The sequence below is a fragment of the Xyrauchen texanus genome, chromosome 9 (assembly GCF_025860055.1).
Source record: "Xyrauchen texanus isolate HMW12.3.18 chromosome 9, RBS_HiC_50CHRs, whole genome shotgun sequence".
NCBI classification, from domain to species: Eukaryota; Metazoa; Chordata; class Actinopteri; order Cypriniformes; family Catostomidae; genus Xyrauchen; species Xyrauchen texanus.
Window position 1 is genome coordinate 18,310,088 of NC_068284.1, and position 18,156 is coordinate 18,328,243.

The 18,156-nt window shown below is 40.4% G+C and overlaps 1 protein-coding gene across 1 annotated transcript in view; it reads left to right on the forward strand.

Moving 5' to 3' along the window:
- Positions 1–5,098: 5,098 nt before the first annotated feature.
- LOC127648749 (chloride channel protein 2-like) overlaps positions 5,099–18,156 on the forward strand; it is a 61,058-nt gene continuing 48,000 nt past the window's right edge. The window contains exon 1 of the mRNA XM_052133486.1: positions 5,099–5,112. The gene's annotated coding sequence lies outside the window, so the exon portion shown is untranslated. The remainder of the gene's footprint in view (positions 5,113–18,156) is intronic.

Consider the following 18,156-nt stretch of genomic DNA (forward strand, 5'->3'; position numbering starts at 1 on the left):
GTTAAGTAAAATGTACTTATTTTATACCAATAACATTTAATTACTCAAATTAGCAAATAAATATGACAAGGTTTTCTACATTAGGATTGATACATGATGACGCATTGTAAAGATAACAAACAATCATGAATCACATTTACTTACAAACTAGAGCATACATTTTTACATGCTTGAATTGAATACAAATGTAGAATTTACTTAATATTTTCAAGTTTATGCTTAAACTGACTAATTCAATGTTGAAAGTACTTAATCTTTTCTGCTGTATTTACTACACCAAATATTTTTATTCAGTGATATCTGAAGTAGTTAGAAATGTCATGTAACTTTACATTTGAAGGTATATGAACTATTAATCTGTTATGCATTAAAGCAATCTTTGAAAATTACTTATTAGTGAAAGTTCAAGCACTACCCAAAACTAAAATTATCAATAAGACTGGATTTAATATTTGTAAAATTAACTATAGCCTATTTTTAAGATATATGCATTTCAATTTTATAAAAAATTACATAAAGTTAAGTAATCATTAGCTAAATAAATAAATAAAAACTTCAATAGCATATTTAAATTTTGGGATTTTATGAAAATATGTTATGATATTGAAATGAAAATTAAATCTTAAAAATAGGCTAGAAATGTTGAGTGCAGACTGAAGATTGAATGAGATTGATACGTGCTGTCTCAGTTTTCTATGGTCTCTACTTAAATCCATGCCTTGTTAAAACATGAAATCTTCAGTCGCGTTGCTTGCCATTGGAGCGTCTTTTTCTGAAGAAGTAATGCGAAAACGCCTACCAGTGTTTGTCCTTCTCCACAATTATAGCCAACTAGGCTACTATGCGCATGTCCTCACGCTTTCTGATTTCATCTGCTGTCCCTTTCCCGGCTGGGACGTTTTTTATACATAGCCTAGGCCATATATCTCGTCTCATAAAATGCCACGACTTTCCTTTAGTGAGTCATTCCACACTACTCACACTACTTAGCCAACATAGTAAGTGAGGGTTGGATAATAATTTACTACCATATGCCACCGCGGTAAAGTTAGTTTGACATTCGACATTCGTTGGACATTCGGTTTCGCAGATGTAAGGGACCGTCTGAAAACTCCACTCACTACGGTAAAACTGAATGATTTCCACTCATTCATTCTATTCCTGTGCAAGTTAAACATGAAAAAACCCTTTAAAATACATTTCCACATTCAGAATTTTATAATAACTTCTATGAGAACAGACAAACGATTACATGATTACAGTATTATCAATTATTTACAGTAATCAATAATTTTATACAAATATTCACTAAATTTCAACATAATTATATTTTCATATTCTAAAGGTTGTAGTAACTTCCCGTAGGATAGATTAATTTACTACAGGTGAGATTTTTACAGTACCATCAATTATATAATTACAGTAATCAATCATTTTATAAAATAAAAATCACTAAAATTCACCATGATATTTTCTCATTTTAAATATGAAAATTTCAGAGGATATACGGACTTACAACAGGTGAGATTATTACAGTATGTTCAATTATATGAGAACAGAAATGAATTATTTTATAAACAATTCTATACATTTTTGTTAATACTGTATCTGCTTCCTGTAATATAGGCTTAACAGGAGAGATGGCATAATAAAGTCTGATCGCTGATGGCAAGAGATATCTCCACTATCACTTCCTAGAGCACGGTGCTCATAAAATCGTTGTTGTGGAGAGGATGCTTTAATATCTGTCTTCGGTAAATATATAGCAAATCTAGTATAGTTGCCCTTTCTGATCATTTCCTTGACATATCTTTTGTCATCTGCTCTGATGTATTGTTGCATCCTGTGCCTCAATTATAGTCAGACTCAGGTGTTTCCTCAAAGTCCATCTCCAGCTTTTTTATGTTTGTGATATTCAGCTGCATTTGTTTTCTACAAGACAAGACAACGTCATCCACCAGCTTTTTGTAATCAGAGTCTTCTCCATTTTCAATGCAACATCCAGTTGAAGATTTGCCTGCTAATTTAATTCAAGAAAACTGTGTTTGTATGAGTATTTCTCCAACTGGATGTTTTTCAGATATTTCATTTTATATGAAGTGAGAAAAGTAATTGTAATGTTGAGACAGGCTGAAGACAGGAACAGACGATGACGAGTGAACCCAAGTGCAGTATTTATTAACAACGTGAAATCCAAAACGAAACAAACATAAACGACTTGACAATGTTACACCAAAACAATACTCGACAAAAGACAATTGCATACATGAGGGCTTAAATACATGAACATGTAATTAACATGATAACAAGGCAATGAAACAAGAACCAATGATACAAACAGAACTAATTACAAGACTCATAAACATAGATCAATGAAGAGACAGGACTAATAAACATGGTGGAACAAGAGGGTCACATGACAAGGAACCAATAAGAACAAAATACATAAAACATGGCGGGAACAGGAAATCACATGACAAGAAAGAGGAAACAGGAACAAGGAACTAAATGTTCAAAATAAAAGACATGAACACAAAACATGAACAAAAACACATTAAAATATGACATTAATATTACTGATATTTGTGATCATTCTGGGTAACAAATAAGTAGGACATCTGTGGTATTTATTTTTTTCAACAAACACTTTTATCATGATCTTCAAGTTGTTATGTTAATGCTGTCATACATTTTTTCTAAACTTAGGTGTATTCACTAAATTCTCATTAACAAAATTTATAACAAACTCATAAAACATTTCCCACCAAAAAAGTTTATTGGTATTATTATATTTTTTTATTCCTTCTGTAAGACTATTTTAAATAAATTTGGGATCTGTGACAGAATGAAGAATATAACAGGAAAGTCAATTTGCAGTGTTTTTCATTTAATTTGAGTAAATAACTGAATAAGTTGTTGCTAATTAACTGTCTTTGAGTGACATTGGAGTTTTTGAGAGATACAATGGTTTTAATCGATGGTTGCTTCAGTCAGGACCACTTGCATCAAGTGTATCAATTTTACTTTCATTTAAAGTAATCACTTCAATGTATGATTCTTTTCTGCTCTCACTGCCCAGCCATTCATGGGTAGAGCAGGGAGAACAGAACTGAATTTATAGTCAAAGTCCAATCAGAGGGCAAATTAATTCAATCAGGGCAAGAAAAACGTAAAGTAGCATCACTCACAACAAAGAGGGAGATCAGATGAAAATGCCTTATTTCAGAGACACACAAGGAACATCCAAAACTCCCTGAACAAGTAACAGGAACAGACAGAAAGCAGATGATCTAATGATCTAGCAAAAAGTTAAATAGCAGGCAGAGTCATTAACAGGAGAAAAGAAGACACTAGCACAATAATTATGTGGTTGGAGGTGGAAAGGGACAACTATTTTTTTTATTTATTTATTTTTTCAAAATACTTCATTGTTGTTCTCGTATTGTTATAAATACTGTAATAATCTCACCTGTTGTCTGTCTATCCTCTGGGAATTTACTACAACCTTTACAATATGAAAATATCATTTTGGTGAATTTTAGTGAATATTTTCCTTAAATAATTGATTACTGTATTTATTTAATAGATCATACTGTAAAATATTCTATTTTTTTCATGTATAACTTGCACGTGAATAGAATGAATGAGTGGAAATCTCCTATGTTTTACCGTAGTGAGTGGAGTTTTCAGACGGTCCCTTACATCTGCGAAACTTAATGTCCAACGAATGTCGAAGTTTATAATCAAGTTAATATTTTATTATTCGATCAATCAACTAGCTTAAGATAATTGCCAACGTCCAATAGGACATAACTTTTTTCTTTACATAGGCCTACATACATAGACCATACAGACATATATATTAATATGTTTGACTTTAACGCACTTTATTTTGGTTATGGACGCTTTTTACATTTAATGTAGCCTTTAAATGTTAAATAAAATGACAACTGAAGTGCATGTTTGTGCAGATGTTTGTGTAATCTCTTTGGCTTGTAAATACTTTGGTAGAAGCTGAATAAAACAAATATTCATGATAAAAGAGACACCAGCAGCACTCATTCAGCTCTGATTCATACACATCCCCGCTTTCTTTTAATCACGATTCCAACAAGACATCTGAATCTGGTGTTCGGCCAAAGTGAAACAAACTCATTGTCACTGCCTTCACAGTGTGGGTGTATGGAGAAATGCAGTAGTGGGTGAAACACCTGTTGTCTCTCAATTTGGCAAAACAATTGTGGCCTGTCTACAGTTCTAGACACGAGGAGATCATAGTGTGTGTACATTGTTAATTTGCTTTATATGCACAAAGAGCACCTCCCCCCTCACCCCACCCCACCCCACCCCACCCCCCAACCCCCGCTTAAATTGCAGAGTATTTCTCTGGACACCCTCTCTCCTCAGTGTATTCGGGATTGATGGAGATGATAGATAGATAGATAGATAGATAGATAGATAGATAGATAGATAGATAGATAGATAGATAGATAGATAGATAGATAGATAGATAGATAGATAGATAGATAGATAGATAGATCAACAGAATGCACTGATTAAGACAAATGCGCCATCACTTGGCATTAATGATGGGCAATAGAAGTGGAGTAAACCTGCTCTAACTAAACCAGTGACGGAACCCGCATTGCATCACAGAATCCATTCTTGGCCAGTGCACGCGCCACAGGCTCTGACGGCTTAATTACTCTACCTATCAGCGCATGCAGGGCACGCAAATCCGAGCCCTTCAGGTGATGCATTAATACGTCAAGTATGTGTTAAAGGAAGCGCTCGTCTTTTCTTTTTCTTTTTTTTAAGTTTAGCTTCCAGTCTGAGCCGTATTCCAAGACGAACAAGAGGCAGCAGCGGCATCAGAAACAAGGCACTGCCAATACACCAGCGCGGCCAATTACAGAGAAAGTATCTCGATCGTCTACAGGAACGATTGTGAATAGAAAGACTGACGTCAATACTTGATTTTGATTGCGTTGGTCTAATTGTGTGAGGAATTCTTGCATTTTCGCATCATTAAATGGAGCGGCGTAGGTGACGTTTGGACTGTTGCGTTCAAGAAGGACCTCTTATCAAGACTAAAAGCTGGCGAGAAAAAATGTAAGTAGCCTATCTGCCAAAGACGAAATAGCAACCTGTTAAGGTGTCCAATATTGCTGACGATAAACTGCGCTTTGAAAGCGCGTGAGAAGTCACCCAACTGCGATCAAAACAATTCGTTACAGCCTTCTTAAAGCTTTTTGCATGTTTGTTATATCAACTTGGGTTTCAAGCGGGGCTCAAGGGCACAGCGTTATTCGTACAGGGAGTTCAACATACACACGTCTGATTCCCTTGTCTAGATTATCTAATGAGGACAAACGGGCACAATTTGGTCAGACCGGCTCATTGCACTATTATATTTAAGAAACCTGGTTGATTCTGTGGTTTATGCATCTAGATCCAATGTCCCTTCAAGGTCCTTTCTTAGGGATGGAGGAATCTGCAGCGCAAAGAGAGCGAGAGACAAAATAGCCATTTATATTTGCCTCCACACAATTGAAGTCAGGAATGGATATCTTCACCTTTACTTTAATTCTAAGGGATTTATTGAATTTCACTTATTTACAGACCACATGTGTCTATAATTGAAATGGAAGAGTTGAGAGAGCACTTGGAGAGAAACTTTGTCCTCTTAAAATTATTGATTGATTGGTATTATGGCAGGCTTAATGAGTTGATTTGGTGTCAAGTCAAGTTTAGTAAAAAAAAAATATTTAAGGTTATTTTATTTATGTGTTGAATGTGTTTGACCCGCCTTGTTGCAGGCCACTGTTTAACAGAGGACAACCACATGCTATTGTGCTCAGTGTGTAGGGGTCTGATTCCCCAAGTGGGATGGTAATGTGTAATCCAATATCAACCCTTGTTTCACACCCCCATACAGATCGACGCCTCATTTTCCAATCCAGGCCCAAATAGTCAATGAAGAAGATGTTCTTTTGAACTCTTCCACAGTTAATTAAAAAAACTAAAAAGTTTTGTGGAAGAAATGTATCAGATTGGGTCAGTGTGTTAGCGCTGAAATTCTCTGAACACCTAATTTAAAGGAATGCACAAGGAATCTCCAAAGCATCTTCATGTGACTTGTATCTGTTGTTCATGGACAACATGACATAAGTGCAGGTGTTTTGCTCAGTAATTGTTAAATGGTGCAAAAGATCTCAAATGAGTATTTATGTCAAATTATTTTCGAGGAACAGCTGTCTGTGAGGAAGTGTTAAATAGACATTCTGTAATGTAGATTATAAGATTTGACAGTGTAGTCCACAATTATATTTTTTGTTGACAAACCATAAACAACTGAACAGACACGCTATCTTCAGGATGTTTAAGCAGAGACATGGTTTTTGAGTTTGGTTTGTATGCATGAGCATGCATAGAGAAGAGAGAGAGCGAGAGTGAACACATATACACTCTGCAGCGTTGCAAGAAAACTGTCAGAATTCACTGGGATCATTCATATTTCATCCCAGTCTCGGGCCCTGCTGTTGCATTAGCTGGCAGGAGACCTGTTACTGAGCCTATCAGAGTTTCTGTCTCTGCAGGGAAATTTTTTCTAACAATCTATTGGTTTTCTCTGTCTCTCCAAGGAATTCTGCTTTTCATCCTGTGAAGCTTCTGGTGCTTGGGCAGAGCTTGAAATGCAGCTTATGCACAAACTTGTATCTATATTTAGTGTTTACTGTAACCAATGTAGTATTAATGAGTATTTTAATGAGCTGCCCACTTGCTCTCCACAGGATTTGAAAGTGAAGCTGATTTATTATTATAGATGAGCTCCATTGTTGTGGTGCACAGATCAGGAAATTTGAGGCTGATACCGATTTGTTTAAAAGTGCCCTATGCCACATTTTTGCAAGTTATATCGTGCAGTTATACGTTTATGCCCCACACAGTAAAATTACAGTAACATTTTACAAAAAGGTTCCATTTGTTAACATTATTTAACAGTATTACTGTAGTTAACATGAACTAATGAACTTAATGTTAGATACAACATGTACTATTTCATTTTTAAAATCAAAAGTTGTATTAGTTAACATTAGTTAATGTACTATGAACTAACAATGAACAATTGTATTTTTATTAACTAATATTACAATTAATAAAGACTGTAATAATATATTGTTCATTGTTTGTTCATGACACCTAATGCATTAACTAGTGTTAAGGAATGGAACCTTTTTATAAAGTTACCAAAATTACATTAAAATTGCATTAATTGTGAATTGGTAACATTTATTTGTTTTGAAACAGTTATGAATAGTTCTGTTATCAATATCAAAAGGTCATTGTGACATTCTGAAAAGCAGTAAAAACCATGAGAGCATCACACACAGCAGTGATATGCTCAAAAATAAGACAAAATATACACATTACAAGCTCTAAAACTGCTCCAGTGTGATCATTAATATCTATGATTTGTTTACTGTCTTTAGCGACTTGTAACACAAATCACTAATTATTAAGCAAATGCTTGAAGATGCGGTAACATTCTTGAAGGTTAAACGCTTATATCTGTTATTAGTGGTATTGAGACCAACATTAATCTGATTTAAATTGGATCCTCTCAGAATAGTGCTGAGATGAGTGACTGATATTGAGAGCATTTGGAGAGCGTGCATGTTTGACACCACGAGTGAAGGGAGTGAAGATGAAAGTGCTCATGATCGATCAAACGGTCTTTATCGCTCAACACAACGTCTGATTGTCTCGACCAGCGTTTCATCAAATATGCTCATATGTATACTCGTGTTTATTTGTTTTTCTACCCGTTTGCAGTCTCTTTATCCACTCTGGTTGTGCTCACAATGCAGTGAGTCAGAATTACTACCTTAAATGGGCAACATAATATTCATACACATGCAATTCTTATACATTTTAAAATATACCTGCATATTCATGTGAATAACAGCATGTCTGAAAGTTTAAATTAGTGAATGTTTAGAATTACCAACAATTCACCAATTCAGGTCACTCTGTCATGCTTTGAGGGCTGAGCAAGCGTTCATTCGAGTAGCAGTGTATGTATGATTCCCTGCATTCTGCAAAAAAGATCGGCCCTGATTCTAGATCTCAGATTTGAGACTTAATTGTCTTAATAACCGATAGAAAGTGTAACAAGTTAAAAGGCTAATTTTTACCCCACTCGAAAAAAAGATTTTTGCTGCTTGTTCAATTTACTAAAGCAACACATTTCTTTAACATTTTGTCACTTGATTTCATCGCGTTCTAGCCATTAAAAATGTGTAAAATGGAGCTTACTTAATCCATTTAAGTTGGGACTAGATGAATAAATTTTGTGGTGTTAATGCAGCACTGATGAAACTCGATAGGGAGCGTAAATATCAGAATGAAGTGTTCTTTTAAGTGTTTTTGTTCAAGATGAATATAAAAGGGGGATACTTGTTAGTGTTAAATGATTTGTTAAGATTTAGAAAAGGCCCTGTTATGTTGGAACTTTGGGGGTTACCATTATGTAAAGAGTGGAGCTTGAGCTAACGAGGACTGTTAAATGTTCCACAGAAATTGATTGAGCAAATGCTGTGCTAACTGTTAACCGTAGCATACTGTATAGTAGTTTCTAATCTAAACACTGTTTAGTGCTTTCTAAACTATACTGTCAGGTACTGTTCTGTTGAGTATAACAGTTAGTTTAAATCTTTGTCATACAATATCCTGGCATGAATAATCTAAACGTTAAGTGGTTGAGTTCACAGTAGCACAAATATAGCGTGTACTCACAGGGGTAGAAAATACATCTATTGATTTTTGACAATCGAGTCAACAGGTATCAAGTGTAGTAACCTCTGTCCTCCCACACGAAGCAAGAAGATTTCCCACCCATTTATTCCATATTCGTCAAGCCCAGCAGCAGAGCACACTGTCAGAGGGTTTCAATCAATGGCTTGAAGGGGAACTAGGCTGTTTTCTGTGGAAGGACCTGTTACTCAGTTCATGCTGCTTGTGTTCCTATGATTCGGATGTTATCTTGTGTTGTTTAGGATTACTGTGTCACATGTTTAAATATTAAATTCCACGATTTATGGTGCAAGACAGAGCCCAACACATGCTTCAGTACCAGCAAACTCTGGTGAGTAATGCTGGTGAATGTGATGCTGTTTGTTTTATCTCGAAACTAGCGGCTTTCCCATCTGCAAAGGTGCCTAAAAGTATGATGAGTAGGTGTTTTTTCTTTTTGTATGCAAATTACATGAGTTAAAAGGTGAAAATATAGTGTAGTCTAATTGTTTTAGGCCAACACTTAGATGCATTGTTGTATTAATATAGACTATAAGGATTTTGGTTGTGTTTCACCAGTCGTAATGACAGAAAAATCGTATCTATTAATTGTAATGTAATGAAAGATATTGTAATTGCGGCTTGCTTGGGATTTTTGGCAGCTTTATGCCATTTCCCACTAATTAAGTCATTTGTATGTTGATATAGCCAGTAATTTGGGTCCCCCCCCCCCCCATTCTGTCAGATTTTGATTGACAGCTGTACCCTGGAGCACTTCACTGGGATATTTCTATATTCAGGCAGATGTGAAGAGAAGCGGAGTGAAGGACACATTCAAACAGTTGGTATGGGGTACAGACTCTTGATTCTGCACCAAAATCCCATGCTCCACCCCTCCCACTACCACCCATCTATCTGAACAAGTTTTTTGCACTGATATGACAAATGTGTTTGCATAATGAAGGTAGGCGTTAAGTGACCACACTGTGATCCATGTGTTGCATTTGTATCTTGTCTTTTTGAGTTCAGGCTATTTCTGAGCAGGCTTTCTCCCTGCAGTGCCAGTCTATGTGATCCACAGCATCTACATGTGTGATGAATGAAACTGGGACATTTTTTTCAGCCCTGTTTTCCTTATCAGTGAGAGGATCAATACAGTGCTACACAAAATGGTGGCTGGAGACTCACTGTTTTATTCATTTTCTCAACACCTTTACATTTGACCAGGGGTTGGGCTTGGTTCTGATTTATGTCTTTATTATTTACTGTCATTACAACATGCTTTTCTGCACAGCCAGAAACAAGTCTATCTGAACACATTTGGCCAATTTGGATTAGTCTGTGATATGTGCTTTCCTCAGCATGATTGTCTTTCATTCATTGTGTGAACAAGCTCACTCTGTGTTTTTATTATCTCTTATGTTGAATATCTCTAGAGAGGTCGCTATGCATATTCTTTTGTGATTCACCATTTTCAGTTGAAATCCACAAACAGATGCTTAATTGGCAGGATGTGGTTTCAATATTGTCAGTTCAAGTAAATCTTGCCCAGCATAGCAATTCATGTTTGCACAGAAACCTCTATTTAGAATAAATGTGATTGTACCTTCAATAATATCTTCTTAAAGGGCATTTTAAATGGTTTTGCAGGGGCATCACAAGTGCGCTGATGGGTCCTCTAGCCGAGTCTGGGTTCATTTCAAGTTGCCTTTCATATCTTGCAGCTCTCGATAGCACATGCCCACACTATTTGCAATTTTTTTTCCCCTCTGAGCAAATAATCTATTCACACAAATCAGTTTCAGCAGCACTGGCAATGCCTCGAAAAAGCGCACTGTATTGTTGAGAAGAAGGGAAAGAACCATGAAGCTTCCGGTTTTGCTTCCTCAAGAGAGCTAGGCCAGATGTGTTTCCCCTATACTTTTGGAAAAAATAGCACACTGGAGACACTATCCTCCCAGCTTTAGCACACATCACTCCTCTGTGTCACAGTCCTCCCACTGCATGGAGCACTGGAGAGCCTTTGCTGTCACCTTGTCAGATCACTGGCAGTATTCAATCCATAAAAAATCTGTCCAGCATTTCCAGCTGAAATGCTGCAGCCCTAGCTGGGATTTACATATGAGATCCAGATAGCAGCTGAGTAGAGATTAGCAACAGGTGTCAGTTCAGATGCAATCAGGGGCAGAAAACAGGTGCACAGTTTTTCCATGGAAAATCTTATGTGCGTAGTGCTTACTTCTCTGAGAGGATGCATAAATTGATGGGTTAAGGGATAGTTCACTCAAAAATGAAAATTATGTCATCATTCAGCTCATGTTCATGTTGTTTTAAACATGTATGACTTTCTTTCTTATGTGGAACACAAAAGCAGATATTAAGCAAAATGTTTGACAGAATGCCTCAGTCAACATTTACTTTTAATTTACACTATGCGTAAATAGCACCTGCCACACAACGCTGCTGTTTACAACCCAATAGTCTGGTGGAAACACAGAAATAATACACAAATTGCACCCCTAACTTTAGCTGCTGTGGTGTGGGGTGTAACGACGGTGAGGATTGTGCGGGTGGCCCAGGTTCGATTCCACTTTTTGTCCCACATTTTCCCATTCTGTTTCCTGTCCCCACTCTAAATTTTTCCTTTAATACTACTTATAATAATAAATTCAAATTAATACAATGGTTGAGTTCATTGCAGTGATTTGTAATGGTGAAAGAGGTTTGATCTGGGTAAAATTAAACATGATTTAATATGGTAGTTACCATGTTGTTTTGGTGGAAATCATAGTTCCCCTTCTGTCACTCACGCCACGTTGTGTCGATTGTAGTGACACAAGGGGTCTCTTCTGTGAACCTCGCATACCTCTGAACTAGAAAAGGCCAATGTCAAGTTTGCATACAGAATTTGCATGCCCCGCCCCCGGACATACGGGTATAAAGGGAGTGGGCGAGCGAATGCAAGACAGCTTTTTTCTTCGGAGCCGAACGGTTGTGTGAGTAGCGAGCTGTGTGACACACAACTGCTTCACCCACCTCTGCAAGAGAGCTTCTGTTGGATCTGACGGCGCATTCCAGCGGCTTTTTCCTCTCTGCACGCTGTGCAGACTCTGCCCTGGGCGCTTTTACAGCGCTTCTCTTATAAAAGAGTTGACTTCTCTGAAAGAGTTTGTTTTCTGGTAAAAGAGCAACATACACAAGCGAGCATTGAACGTCCTTTTCAGGACGCGTCTTTTTAAAGATGCCCTTCCGCCGCTGTGTAGTTCCTGGACGTGGTCGATTTCTGTCCACTTTTGATGGTCATAAAAGCTGTCTCTTGTGCCTGGGCTGCGAACACACGCAGGCAGCGTTTTATGAATGGTTTATGTTCTCAGTGCGAGAACATAGCCATGGCAACATTGCGGCCACGGCTTTCTTTTCTCACGAGAGAAAGCCACTTCAGCCGCACCCGCGTCGTTCCTTCTTCCCAAGGGATTGAGGACGACCCTGCTTGCTTGCTTCTGTCTGAGCTCGGGATGAGTGTGGCTCACTTCGCGGCCAGGCAACACACCATGCCACAGCGTCATAGCGCAGGCAGTCCCCCGTCTGCTTGCCGTGGGCATCCCTGTGCGAAAAAGTCAACGCCAGCTCCGCCTCAACCTTTGCCCAGCTCTCAGCCCCAGCGTAGAGAGCCCCGCAGGCGGTGTCCCCGTCTCCAGGACCCCCTCTAGGGCCCCTAAAACCCCTAAGCGGTCCTGAGACGGTGCACCCAGGAAGCCAGCTGTTTGCTCCAGAGCTGGTAGCAAGACCACTCCGTCCCCCGGTGGAGGGCCGGGAGGAGAATCCTCAGTTCTCCCTTTTTCTATGCCGCACCCCCCTTCGGGCCGCTGTACCCAAATTGTCAATAAAGAGCAATTCCCTCACTTCCTGGGTCATCAGACCGGCACGTGCCGTTGTCAAGGCACCCCGGCACAAATACCTTGCAGTCCCGGCTCCCCGGATGCGAAACTTCAACATCAACGCACACTGTTATGATTGGCAAACATCATACAGCCACTTCGGAAAAATCAATCGGACGAGAATGAACCTTGACATTATAAAACAAAAATTGCTGGGTTTACACGTAACACACATCCAACACATTGCATCTGAATATATTAAACTATTAATCTCAAGCACATTTGTTAACACTCAGCACCATTAACTATCAGACAGTTATGACATTTGAAATATTCATGTATGAATCGGTTTACTTACCATTTTGGAGTGTTTTTAACTGCCCCATCTTTCAATAACGGTTCCTTTGCAAATCTTGAATCATATTTTGACTGTTCACAAGCAATCCATGCTGACATGAGCTGAAAAAAACAAACACACATAGTCAATAGAATGGTGAAATTCCGGTGCACATCACTAGAAAGGCGGAAACACACCGAAACTGTCAAAGACGTCCATCATCCATCATCAAAGACGTCCATTGTTAAAGATGTCCTATGTTTACATACAACCCCAATTCTAAAAAGGTTGGGACAGTCTAACAAATGCTAATAAAAACAAAAAGGAGTGATTTGTAAATTATATTCACTCTTTGCTGTATTGAAAGCACTACAACTAAACATTATATGATGTTTTACCTTGTGAATTTCATTTATTTATTTTATTTATGTACAGTCATTTTAAATCTGATGATTGCAACACCCCAAAAAAAGATCGGGGCAATTTATGACTAATAACAATTTGACAAGTTGAAATAATAAGGCGATGTGAAACAGGAGATGTTTAACAGGTGAGGCAATCGTGTCATAGTATATAAGGAGCCTCCAAAAACAGCCTAATCCTTCAAGAGCAAAGATCATTCAATTTGTCAATTTGCCAAGAGATGCTTCAGCAAATAATCCAATGCTTTGAGAACAATGTTCCCCAAAGACAAATTGGAAGGATTTTGGGCATTTCACCCTCTACAGTGCACAATATATTTAAAAGATTTAAGGAATGTGGTCAAATCTCTGTACGTAAAGGGGAAGTTGAAAACTCCTTCTGAATCCACGTGATCTTTGATCCCTCAGATATCATTGTCTTAAAAAATGGCATTCATCTGTAATGGATATCATGAACCTGGGTTTGGGATTACTTTAGTACATTTTTGTTAGTCAACACCACTCACCTCTGCATCCACAGATGCAAGTTAAGTCTTTACTGTGCAAAGCAGAAGCCCAACATCAACACTGTCCAGAAGCGCTTCCAACTTCTCTGGGCTCGGTCTCATCTTATATGGAAAGTAGAACAGAGGAACTGTGTTTTTTGGTCTGATGGGTCCACATTTCAAACTGTTCTTTAAAAACACAGCCTTGATGTTCTCTGAGCCAAAGAGGAAATGGACCATCCAAGCTGTTGTCAGGGTCAGGTCCAAAAGCCAGTTTCTGTATGCGCCAGGTGTGTGTCAGTGCCCATGGCATGGGTAATTTGCACATCTGTGAGGGCACTACTGGCCGAATAAGCAGAGAGTGCAGGTGCTAGATTGGCCTGCCTACATTCCTGACCATCTCCATGTGTGGTGCATAATGAAGCGCACAATACGCAACAAAGACCCGTACAATTGTGAAGCTAAAGACCTGCATAATGGATGAATGGGGGAAAATTCCACTTTTTAAACTTAATTAACTTGTGTCTTGAGTCTCTAAATGCTTAATACGTGTTATTTGAAGAAATTATGATTTTTTACAGTGGTAAACACTCGACTGTCCCAACGTTTTTGGAGTGTGTTGCAATCATCTGATTTGAAATAAACTGCCATATCCTAGTACAGAAACCCAGGATGCATGTCCCGGGCTTAATAAACATGGGAGCGGATTTACTGTACAGAGAATGTAGACTTCAACCGCAAGTGGTGAGCCAGGTGTGGGAGAAATGTATAGTGTCTATTAATCAGGTCTTGACATTAACTTTTTGGAAGTGGTATTCCAAAGACACTAGCCACTCGGCATGTTCACTAGCCAAATTCCCCCAACTCACAAAAAGTGATAATGGTATCTGGAGACTTTAACTGCATGCATTTGTTTGTACATTTTATTTGAACAAGAATGATATAAGTTTAGCAGGACATAAGCCTAATGATTTAAGTCACCTTTAAAATATCTGAAGGCAAACATGGGTAGTAAGAACAGGAGTAGGACAGCAAACTTTGTCAATTGACCGCTTGTCCATGGAAATACAGATTTTAACCCCTTTAATCATTCTTAATTGTACCTTATGAAAGTTTAACATGTTCTATCATTGTTTAACAGTGGCATTTGTAATTAAAAAGCCATAAGCACAGGTCAGACCATGGATGGCTCCACATTACAGGTTAGGCTTATGTACATAGTCTTTCTAAAAATATAGTAAACTATAGTATTTGTTGTGAAAAACTAAAAGCCTAAACCTTTAACTACAACTTTGACATTTAATAATTCCATTGAGTACAAAAGTAGATGTTAGGTAGATTAAAGATTAAGAAAAAAAAACAATCCCCAAATAATGGAATTCCCCAATAATAAAAATAAGCAATTACAACAACCCCCTCTGTAGCTTAACTGAAAGAGAGTTGACATGTGAGTTGAATGCCATAGAAGTACCACAAATACGTGGTTCCTTTAGCAATTGCGTCTTTCTTTTTAAATTAGCTTTTTCTGACACTACTGGTAAGGATTAAGTTTATGGTGGGGAGGTCTGTTTTTTTTATTTTAAACTTGTTAGAGCATTAACATTAAAAACCAGATCTGTTCTGGAACAAATCTACCTCATTTTTGGTTACACACAGTGGACATTTCACCTTGGAACTGTTGCGATACATCTAAAGAACCATGTAATATAATGTAACACTGTTAAGGATGGGCAAGGATGAGGCGTGAACCGGCTTGTCAATATAAATCATATATAATTAAACTCAAAACCAAAACACACGAACATAAACACACACACGACGGACATGCCCGTAATTCTCTCTCTCTCGAACCATCGTCACCGGCCGCCTTTATCCCTCGCGTGCCTCATCAGGCCGATTGGGGACCGGGCGCGCGATATTCCAACCCGGCCCCACCCCGCCCCTGTCCGCTCCACACTCCTCCCGCCGTTATCTCAGGGCAGGGTCCACACTCTTCCTGGCGTTATCTCAGGCCGGGGTGCCACCGGCATGACTTACACCCCCCCCATCCCTGAGGCGGGGTGTATCTTGCGTCCCGCGTGGTCATCCCCGCCTTCCTCGCCCTGGGAGGAGACAGGAGGGGAAGACAAAAACAACAAAAAAAAATAGGCGAGGGAAAAGGCCAACAGGGTGTGAAAGAGAGAGAGAGGAGAGAGAGAAAATGCTCACTCACCGGTTCTCTGATGTACCGTCGCGTGGTCCTCGAACACTCCTCCACACTCAGGTGGACGACAGCCGCTCCAACCCCAGGCGAACCGGAGTCAAACCTTCGACCCCCAGCAGGCAGAACGCCCCTCCGCTTTTCTGGCAGCAAATGGGTACACTCCTCCGCCCCTGGCAGCGGCTCTATTGCTCCGGGCGGTCGGAGAGTTTCTTCCCTCCTCCCCTCACGTTCGGCGGTCTCCCTCGACCCCTCCGCGTCTCTGGGGACGGCAGGGCACTCCTCCGCCCCCGGCAGCGGCTGCCTCGCTGCTGGCAGTCGGGGTATCCAGTCCCCACTTGCCCGGCGGACGGCGGCCGTTCTCCGCATCCGGGCGGTCGGGCTATTCCGTCACCCGGCAGATGGCAGCGGCACTCCCCTGGGTGGACGGCAGTGTCGAGGACTCTGCCACGGGCATCCCTCCTCCTTCCCGGGCTTTTGGCACCAATTTAACACTGTTAAGGATGGGCAAAGAGGAGGCGAGAACCGGCTTGTCAATATAAATCATATTTAATTCAACTCAAAACCAAAACACACGAACATAAACACACACACATGACGGACATGCCCGTAATTCTCTCTCTCTCGAACCATCGTCACCGGCCGACTTTATCCCTCGCGCGCCTCATCAGGCCAATTGGGGACCGGGCGCGCGATATTCCGACCCGGCCCCGCCCCCCTCCGCTCCACATATAATTTTTGCGGAAAATGACAGCACAGTCATGTTTTTTTCTTGAGATCAGGCTCAATAGTTCACTCAAAAATATAAATGTTGTCATTATTTACTAGCAATCATGATTGTTAAATGAGCCAGGCCCAGACGGAGGGCTCGTCGGCGAGCGCCTGGTGGCCGGGCTTGTCACAGAGCCCGGCCGGGCACAGCACGAAGAAGCGACGTGACAACCCCCTCTACTTCCCCTGGGCCCACCACCCATTGGAGAAACTGCAGGAGTTGGGTGCGCTGCCATATGGGTGGCAGTGAAGGCCGTGGGTCTCGACAGACCAGACCCGGGCGACAAAAGCTAGCTCTAGGGACGTGTAACGTCACCTCGCTGGGGGGAAGGAGCTGGAACTGGTGAGGGAGGTGGAGCGCTACCAGTTGGATCTGGTGGGGCTTACTTCGACTCACAGTTTTAGCTCTGGATCCATACTACTGGAGAGGGGATGGACTTTATTCTTCTCTGGAGTTTCCCAGGAAAGACTCTGGACAGATCTGTGAAGCCCAAGCGAGTAGTGAGGGTGAACTGGGAACGTTTGGAGGAGGCCCCTGTCCGCGAGATCTTCAACTCACACCTCCGGTGGAGCTTTGCAGGCATTCCTGTGGAGGTTGGGGACATTGAACCAGAGTGGGCAATGTTCAAAGGTGCCGCAAGGGGTGGTAACCCCTGAACACCGTGGTGGACACTGGTGGTCAGGGAAGCTGTCCGACTGAAAAAAAAGGCATTCCGTGATTTGTTGTCCTGGAGGTCTCCGGAGGCAGCTGCAAGGTACCTACAGGCCTGAAGGGCTGCGGCCTCTGCCATGAATGAGACAAAGCAGTGGGTGTGGGAAAAGTTCAGAGAAGCCATGGAGAAGGACTTTCGGTCCGCACCAATGTGTTTCTGGAAAACCGTCCGCCACCTTAGGAGGGGGAAACAGGGAACCATCCAAGCTGTATACAGCAAAGATGGGACGCTGTTGACCTCAACCGAGGAGGTTATTGGGCGGTGGAAGGAACACTTTGAAGAACTCCTAAATACAAACACACCCTCTATGCTAGAGGCAGAGCTGGAGGCTGATGGGGATCAGATTCTATTTCCCTGGAGGAGGTCACTGAGGTAGTCAAACAACTCCGCAGTGGCAAAGCCCCGGGATTGATGAGATCCGACCAGAAATGCTGAAAGCTTTGGATGTGGAGGGGGTGTCAAGGATGACATGCCTCTTCAACATTGCATTGAATTCTGGAGTGGCAGAACTGAGTGGTGGTTCCCCTCTTCAAAAAGGGGGATCAGAGAGTGTG